The following is a 7904-nucleotide window of genomic DNA, read 5'->3' as shown; positions in this document are numbered from 1 at the left end:
AGTTCGTGAAGAGTTCTTAGAAATGGATTGTGAAGCTCCACACAAACCTTGAATTCGTCCATGGAGGGGTTCTGTAACACCCTGTATCCGAAAAAGGGAAAATGATCACATTTTTGGGAAGGTGCACGTGCCAGCCACACAAAGGCCAACCACGACATGCGGGTTGAACAATAGACTGTAGGTGGGTCTGTGGGTTGGCCACCTTGCCCAAGTTGCAGAGGCACATAACCATGGCCTGACCTACGAACCATAGGCCAGACCACAGTACATGGTTTGATGGCCAAAAAACCATCTTCTGACCACCATCAACGGGCCACCAGGATGGGCCCTGGGTCAGACCACGGTCCGTTGGTTGGAAGGTCTGAGTCAGCTGTTAGTTATTTTAGGGACAGTTCGATCTTTTCCTAATTAATTTGTTCTTATACTACATTGTTTTACCCTTCCCTAAGACTCCTATATAAGCATTTTAAACCCCCAAATTAACCCATTCACTTCATTCTTCTAAATTCACAAAAGAAAGTTAAATCTCCTCTTCAAATTCATTTCTCTCTAAAAACTTGAAGAAGAAGAAGAAGATTCAACCTAGGGTTTCAAATAAAGGTCTCACTTCGTCCAATGAAGACTACCTTTTGGATTCAAGGTATGATAGTTTTCATCAATGGATTCCTTCTATCCATGGAGTTCCCAAATTCCTATATTTCAAAGATTAGAATTCCCCAATTGAGTTATGGTTTTCTTTAACTATCACGGGTTCTCTTCATTATTGGTTTAAATTATGGAATTATGATCTTGTATGTATTAATTGATGATACATGATGAGTTTGTGATGATTTCCCCATAAACCTATGTAATCCCCATGTTTTCATGTTAGGAATCATATGATGTCAGATTTTGATCTTCAAGGAAGAGTTTTATGAAATTAAGCAGGTATTGCAAGGTTTACATTTATTTATGATAAAATCCAAATCTGACCCATATTTTTGAAGTAATGATGATTGAAATTGGATTTTGAACCTCAAGTGGTAAATTATGGACTTATGCATTGTTTTATGAAATCTATGCAAATGTTTTAAGGGTGCTTTAAGAGTAAAGTACTAATGATGATGTTGTGTTCTGAAAGGATATTCTCATAAACACATACTAGCCTGATGTGAAGGGTTTTCTCACATAGAAAGGATTCTTAGGTTGAAAGGATTTCTCACCTAATTGAATCAAAGAGTAAGAGCTATCCTAATGAAAGCTTGGTTTGGTTGTACAAGGTCACCTTTCAATGAATAATGAGGTCAAGTAAGAAATGACTATTCCGTAGATTTATGCTTAGCAGCAAGCGGATAATGATGATGACATGGAAGCTCTCCCGTAGTAGAGGTCGGGTTTCTAGAAGCAATCTCATGAGATGGAAGCTCTACCGTTAGTAGAGGTCGGGTTTCTAGTAGCAATCTTCTTATCCAATAACTATGTGCCCCATAGGTTGATTAGCTAGTGCATCCACTTAAGCTAGAAGTTCATGGTCTTACTTTGGTAAGAAGGAAAACCCTTTTTGGTGTGGGAGACACCGGGCGATTAGGTTATAGCTCACATGGTCTCTATGTCGGTTAAGGCTAATTCCCCACAAGTAATAATAAACTAAGGCTACTTCAAGAAGTATCGCATATTAGTTCAACGGTTTTAAAGATCAAGTTAACTTGCATTGAACATGATTTTATGACTTATGTTTTATCTGTCACACCCTAGTCCAAGGTGAGGCAGAGAAGTACCATATAAACATATGCTTTACAAGTGACCTATGATAAGAAAGTGAATTACTATGTTGATAGATTTACTGATAAGAAGCTACATGTACAATACATGCCGACTAGCGGACTCAATACACGTGACAAGTAAAACTTTGAATAATGATGATAACTTTACAGCGTCTCCAAAGCCTCTACTGGATTCAATGACTATACAACGATAAAAATACACATAGTAAAGACTCAGAAAAGCCCGAATCAACCTGGAGCTCACCAACAACCATTGAGTATCATGTGCTTCTATTGGGGAGATCTACTTGTTGAGTACCTATACCTACAACATGAAATGCAGCGTCCCTAATAAGGGATGTCAGTACGAGAGAATGTACTGAATAGGTAAGGCACAATACAATTTATATCCAAAATTTGAGCTCAAGTGAAACCAAATACAAATAGATAAGGATTAAAGACCACATTTGCTTATACTTTTGGAATCGTGTATGTTACATTTTGTTTTTTATTTTTGTGTAGGTTATAATCTTTATAAGGCATATCATACCAATGACCAGCTGATCAGTGGTAGAAGAGAATGATCCATGATAGGCATTTTGACCCCTAGAATGCGATCCTCATAAATATACAAATCGGGACCAACCCATGCTAGGCTTTTAGCCCTTGGGCTGCCACCCTTAATAATATAGATTGGGATCGTATCATGCTAGGTATTACCACCCCTAAGCTGCCTCCCTTAAGTACTAGAATTAGGATCTGCCCATGCTAAGTATTTAAATCCCTGAGCTGCCACGGATAATTATATAGATTCACTTTATCTTCTCTCTTTAATCCTTGAGATTGTTCTTTTGATGTGCACAACTCTTTTGTGATTGTTGTTTTGGTGGTTATAGCGTTATTTAGCTTTCTGACAGTAAAACATAGTAGGATACATATGAATATGAACTTCAACAAATAACAATGACATGGTAAGCGATTGTGACACCAACGTAATACATAGGAGCTGAGATGACTTAACAAGCATTTTGACATCTCAAATTGAAACACTAATCAAGTGAAGACATGTAACATTCAGCCAAGAGATTTGAACTCTATATGATAGCCAAATACTTACTAACTAATATCAAATACAAGGTATACATGAATGTGGAACCTAGGGTGCTTATTGATAGATTCAACGTAGGGACGGAAACATATTCCAAGTAAGTACATATAAAATGTACAATAGAGCAAGTAAGGATCTTGTTAGGTAACATTATAGTCTAGCACAATGGGAGTGATAACCAATAAAGGGAACATATCAACACGTGGAAGATAACTTATATGATGGAGTAGACAATTGAACCAAGTTAGCAAAGTATGGGAAGATTGTATCACCAACATATAAACATATGTTCCATGTGTAATCTAGAATCTTTTTGGTTTATCAGAGGAATACGTGCCAAGGGTACTTTGACGATGAAACAAGTTTAAACCTTGTATTCTAATACTTGGTAGAGTAGGCATGTACGTTGAGTAATAAACTAATATTATAACACTCACTTTAACACTCTAGGGAGTAGGAATAAGACAATAAGCTACATTGGTGATCTTATAGTACACTATGTATCAATCAATACCAGGGGCACTTAGAAAGCTCACTTTGTAATACAAGTGTTAGATTCATGCCAAAGAAATAGGAAATCGAATATCTTTACATACATTGCTATACAATTAAAAAAGTATGACTTAAGCTTCTTCTCTTCAGATTACTAGTGTACAATAAAATAAGTTGTAAGACTATTATTAGTAGCTTATCAAGCAATTTGAGCTACTTGATCTCACCAAAATAGTATTCAAGCAGTTAGCATGCAATTTATCTAGGCAATTTTTTCTTTCCTTTCCTTTCCCTTTAATCGCATCTATATACTATACAACATTCATATCTGGTTCTCCCCAGAACTCCCTGCAATATTTAAGTCCTTTAACATCTCCATATCTTCTCCACACATGAAGTCACATCCCTTATCATAACATACATAAAATAGTCCTTAAACATAATAATGTAACATAAGCATTATGAATCATTGTTTCTGATCACCAAGACTTGAAGAGATAACATTACTTTTAAAGTGCTCAAACGAGCTCATAATTTAATTTAAACGGGACTCCCCTACATGGTTGTCCCAACATGAACTAACCACAAGAACATCCTCCCCAATATTACACAATGTAAAAGGAACAATTTCCAACTCACTAATCCATATCAAATGTCCTGAGTAAATCAAGCACAAGAGGCAGAAAAATGTAGTAGCTTACCTTGTTGGATAAAACTACTACCTGCTAAGACTTGGTTTCTTCAAGGTAAAGGTTTTCCTCCTCAACTTTCCTTAGCTTATAACTTCCAATATCTTAAACTTCATAATATTCAAGAATCCTAATGGTATTTAGTGGCTATTGTACAAAGCTACGAGAGAGAAGAGAGAAAGCTCTAGAAATTAATTTTTTGTTACTTTAAAAAATAGTTGGAAAAAACTGATATCAATCCCTTTTAAAGACACTTGCTTTGGCCGACTTTCTCACTAATATTGGGACATATTTTATCCAGTAGGTAATCCACCTACTTGGACTTTTCACTTAGGCCTTTTTGGACTTAAGAATATTGGGTCTTGGCTTGTCCATTTTTCCCTTTTTCTTCTACTCAACTTGGTTCAGATTAATGCAAGTAGGTGGTAGTGTACTTGGCCCAATAACATGCTCAAAAGAGTCTTAGCAAGTGATGCACCTACTTTGTCTTCTGGGTTGGTCAATAAGTCAAAGTAGGTGATGCACCTACTTGGTTCTTTGGGCTGGTCAATAAGTCAAAGTAGGTGATGCACCTACTTGGTCCTTTGGGCTGGTCAATAAGTCAACCTAGGTGATGCAACTACTTGTCACATATTAGCTTAGTTTAGTCAAGTAAGCAACTCCATATTTTATTCCATTTCTAGACCTTAATACATTTAAATTAGCATAAATCATATATACACTAGATCACTTTAAAATTTAGACTAAAATAACACTTTATGATCTCAAGTTTAAATACTTCCATCGATTTCAACTTAATCGGATTGCATTAAAATCTACAAATAGTTCACTTTAAACTTATTCAATGATCACTAGTCGCATAGGGAACTGAGTACATAACTATACCACAAGGAAATTTATTAGCGCCATATAAGTAGAACTAGTACAAGTGGAATACGGGGTGTTACATCCTCCCCCCCCTCCCCTCCCCTCCCCCCTTATGATCATTCCTCCTCAACTGATAGGTGTAGCTTATAGTTTGGTTAACCTTGGAATTTCATTTTGTGATTTTTGAGAGTTTCCTAATCTAAAACACATATGACAAATTAAACCCCTTTGTTGACCATGTAATTTACCGAAGATACGCATGTAGAACTCATACCAATAAGGACTTTAATATACCTAAACACAAGACATGCAAATGACATATCAAATGAACAAATGCTAGTAGGATTTATGATCATATAAAGGGACCACATGATCTCAGATCCTTATGTTGATGTTTAGAATGAGGAGGGGGTATTTAGGATCTCTACCATGTTCTATTCCCAAGTATCTTATGTTATATTCTGTTCTTCCCACAATAAATCAATGGAGGTTACACCTTTTGTACTTGGCTTTCGGGCCTTAACAATCAAGAATAATTATAACATCTCCCTAATTTTCTTTTATATGGAACGGACACATAAATACATAGGCCTAACCTATCGGGGCTCTACTTTCCCTTGTCTTTTATCTCATGACACTTTTCAAAGGTGACTCTTATAAGAATGCATAGTTGTTAAAATAAACTCTACAGGTTTATGCCGCACCTTCCGATAAGGCAATATGCTAAGTTATTTATCTATGATTGTGAAAATATTTACATATATGCCCAACCTTTTCTGGTCAAAATCTTCTCTATATAATGGTACAAGGAATCATTTTCCCAAAATTTTCAAAACTCAAGTCAATAAGTACATAAAGGCATAGTATATAGATAAATAAGTCACATTGGATATGACACATAGGCATAGAAACACAAAAAGGAGTGCATAATATAAGGTAATTAAGCTATAGAAATATGTGGTGTACACGTGCATATGAACTATAGGGTAGCATGTGAGCGAACGACTATAAGGTATGTAGGAAATGGACTAGATGAGCACATGATGCACGAGTAATCAAGATAAAAAATATATAACATGAAAGCAATTAGAGTATAAGACATGTACACATATAACAAAATGAACTACGAAACACAAATTGTAATGCCCTGGAAACTAGTAAGTTGAACTGGAGAGTTCTTGAGAAGTTCGTAAGTGTTTTGGAGTGTGGTATGAGGATTAAAATCATAAGAAATGATTCCCGTACATAGAATGGATGTTTTAGGGGCTATACGTTAAGGTACGACCCCTAAAGGACCACCCAAGGGGTCCTTGAGGGGGTCCCCAAAAACAGTCCCCAAATCTCCAATTTATTGGGACTCACGATTGCCACCTACTGGCCGTGAATGGACCCAGGCCCCGTGGGTTGGGGTCGTGGGTCAAGTCCTGCAATGGAATGCAAGTCTTGAGCTGCAGACCTCACCTACGGGATGAGACACGTCCAGTAGATCCACCCATGGTCCATTGGTGGAGGGACGTAGGTCAAGCAGATTTTTCAACTCTTAGTTTTAAGTTAGGTGTTTAGAAATTAATTAGTTAATTAATTAGGGGTTAAGGAAGGTCGGTTAGTTAGTTATTTAACCTCCTATATAATCTTAATAGGCCCCTAAAATAAATAATTTAACCAACCCTTCAAACCACCCATATTCTCTCCAAAAATCATCTCTCTAGAAGTGAAGAAGAGGAAGAAGAAAAAAGGAAGTTGGGGGTGCAACCTAGGTCAATTTTTCTCCATTGATGAGAGCTTGATTAAGTCTTTGATTAATGTTATGTTAGCTTATTTATCTATGAGTTCTTCCCCCATAGAGACCCCTTAGTTTTCCCCCAATTGTGAAGTCAAAAACCCAATTCTAACTAGGGTTCTTCTTACATGGTGGGTAGGGATTAGGTATGATTCCAATCCAGTGGATAATACCTAATTATGATTGTATTAACATTGAATTATGGTAATATGATGAATTTATGTGAATTCCATGGTAAACCCTAGTCTATTTGATGTATTTGGTATTTTGTGAGTTTATGCCACAAAAGGTGAAATTGAAGAATTGAATTTGATCTTCCTAAATCAATGACATGTGTAGTAGTTGTTTAAGGTTAGGATCATATACATATGAATTGAATTAGACTATAGTTCAAATGATGGATCTTGACTAGTAAAGCTAAAGTTGAATCTTTATGATGAATTGCACCTAGAATCACCTAGTAATGAAGAATGTGATTGAAACACCTTGAAATCTAGGTATGGATGAAGGTAGTAAGAAGTAAAGCTTGAGTCTAGGGCTTGTAGTTGTGAAGGTGATAACTAAGGCTTTAGAGCGAAGCTAATATGATTAACTATAGATGCAAAGGCTTTGAGAGTAAACTCTACATGTGAGTATAGGGCCAATGAACATAATTGTGATGAAAGGTCTTTACCTACCTAATTCACCTTATGAATCATAGAGGGTAGGAAATGATAGGATCACTTAAGTCATGATGATATCATTGTCTAATGTAGGATTCTAGACATGATGTTAGGGATGAAGTTGAACTTAACATGGAAGATTTCTCACTTAGTAATTGCTCTAGGGTTTGGAGGGAAAATCCAATAAGATGAATTATGTATGTTAAGGCTCCAAGAGTGAAGCTTATGAGTTAATGGTAGACTATTAGAAACAATGATCATGACGAGACCTTACCACCTAGTTTACCTCATGAAGGTTTGGATGCATAAAGTGATAGAATCACATAGGTTAGGAGGACATCCATGTCTAGTGCTTGAACCATAGGTGGGATGATTGAAACTAAGAATTAAACCTCAAGCAGGTAATGTTTCACATTAGATTTGTAGCAATTAAACTACTTGAATTATGCCTATATCCATGTCTAATGTTGTCATTCTAGATGTGTTGACTTAGTATGAGCTTTGACCCTTAGAAGGGGCAAGATATGACAGTATGCATGATTTATGAAGTTTAGTACATTCTTT

Source organism: Solanum stenotomum, chromosome 2, assembly GCF_019186545.1.
Source record: "Solanum stenotomum isolate F172 chromosome 2, ASM1918654v1, whole genome shotgun sequence".
Taxonomy (NCBI): domain Eukaryota; kingdom Viridiplantae; phylum Streptophyta; class Magnoliopsida; order Solanales; family Solanaceae; genus Solanum; species Solanum stenotomum.
Note: the sequence above shows the minus strand (reverse complement) of the source record.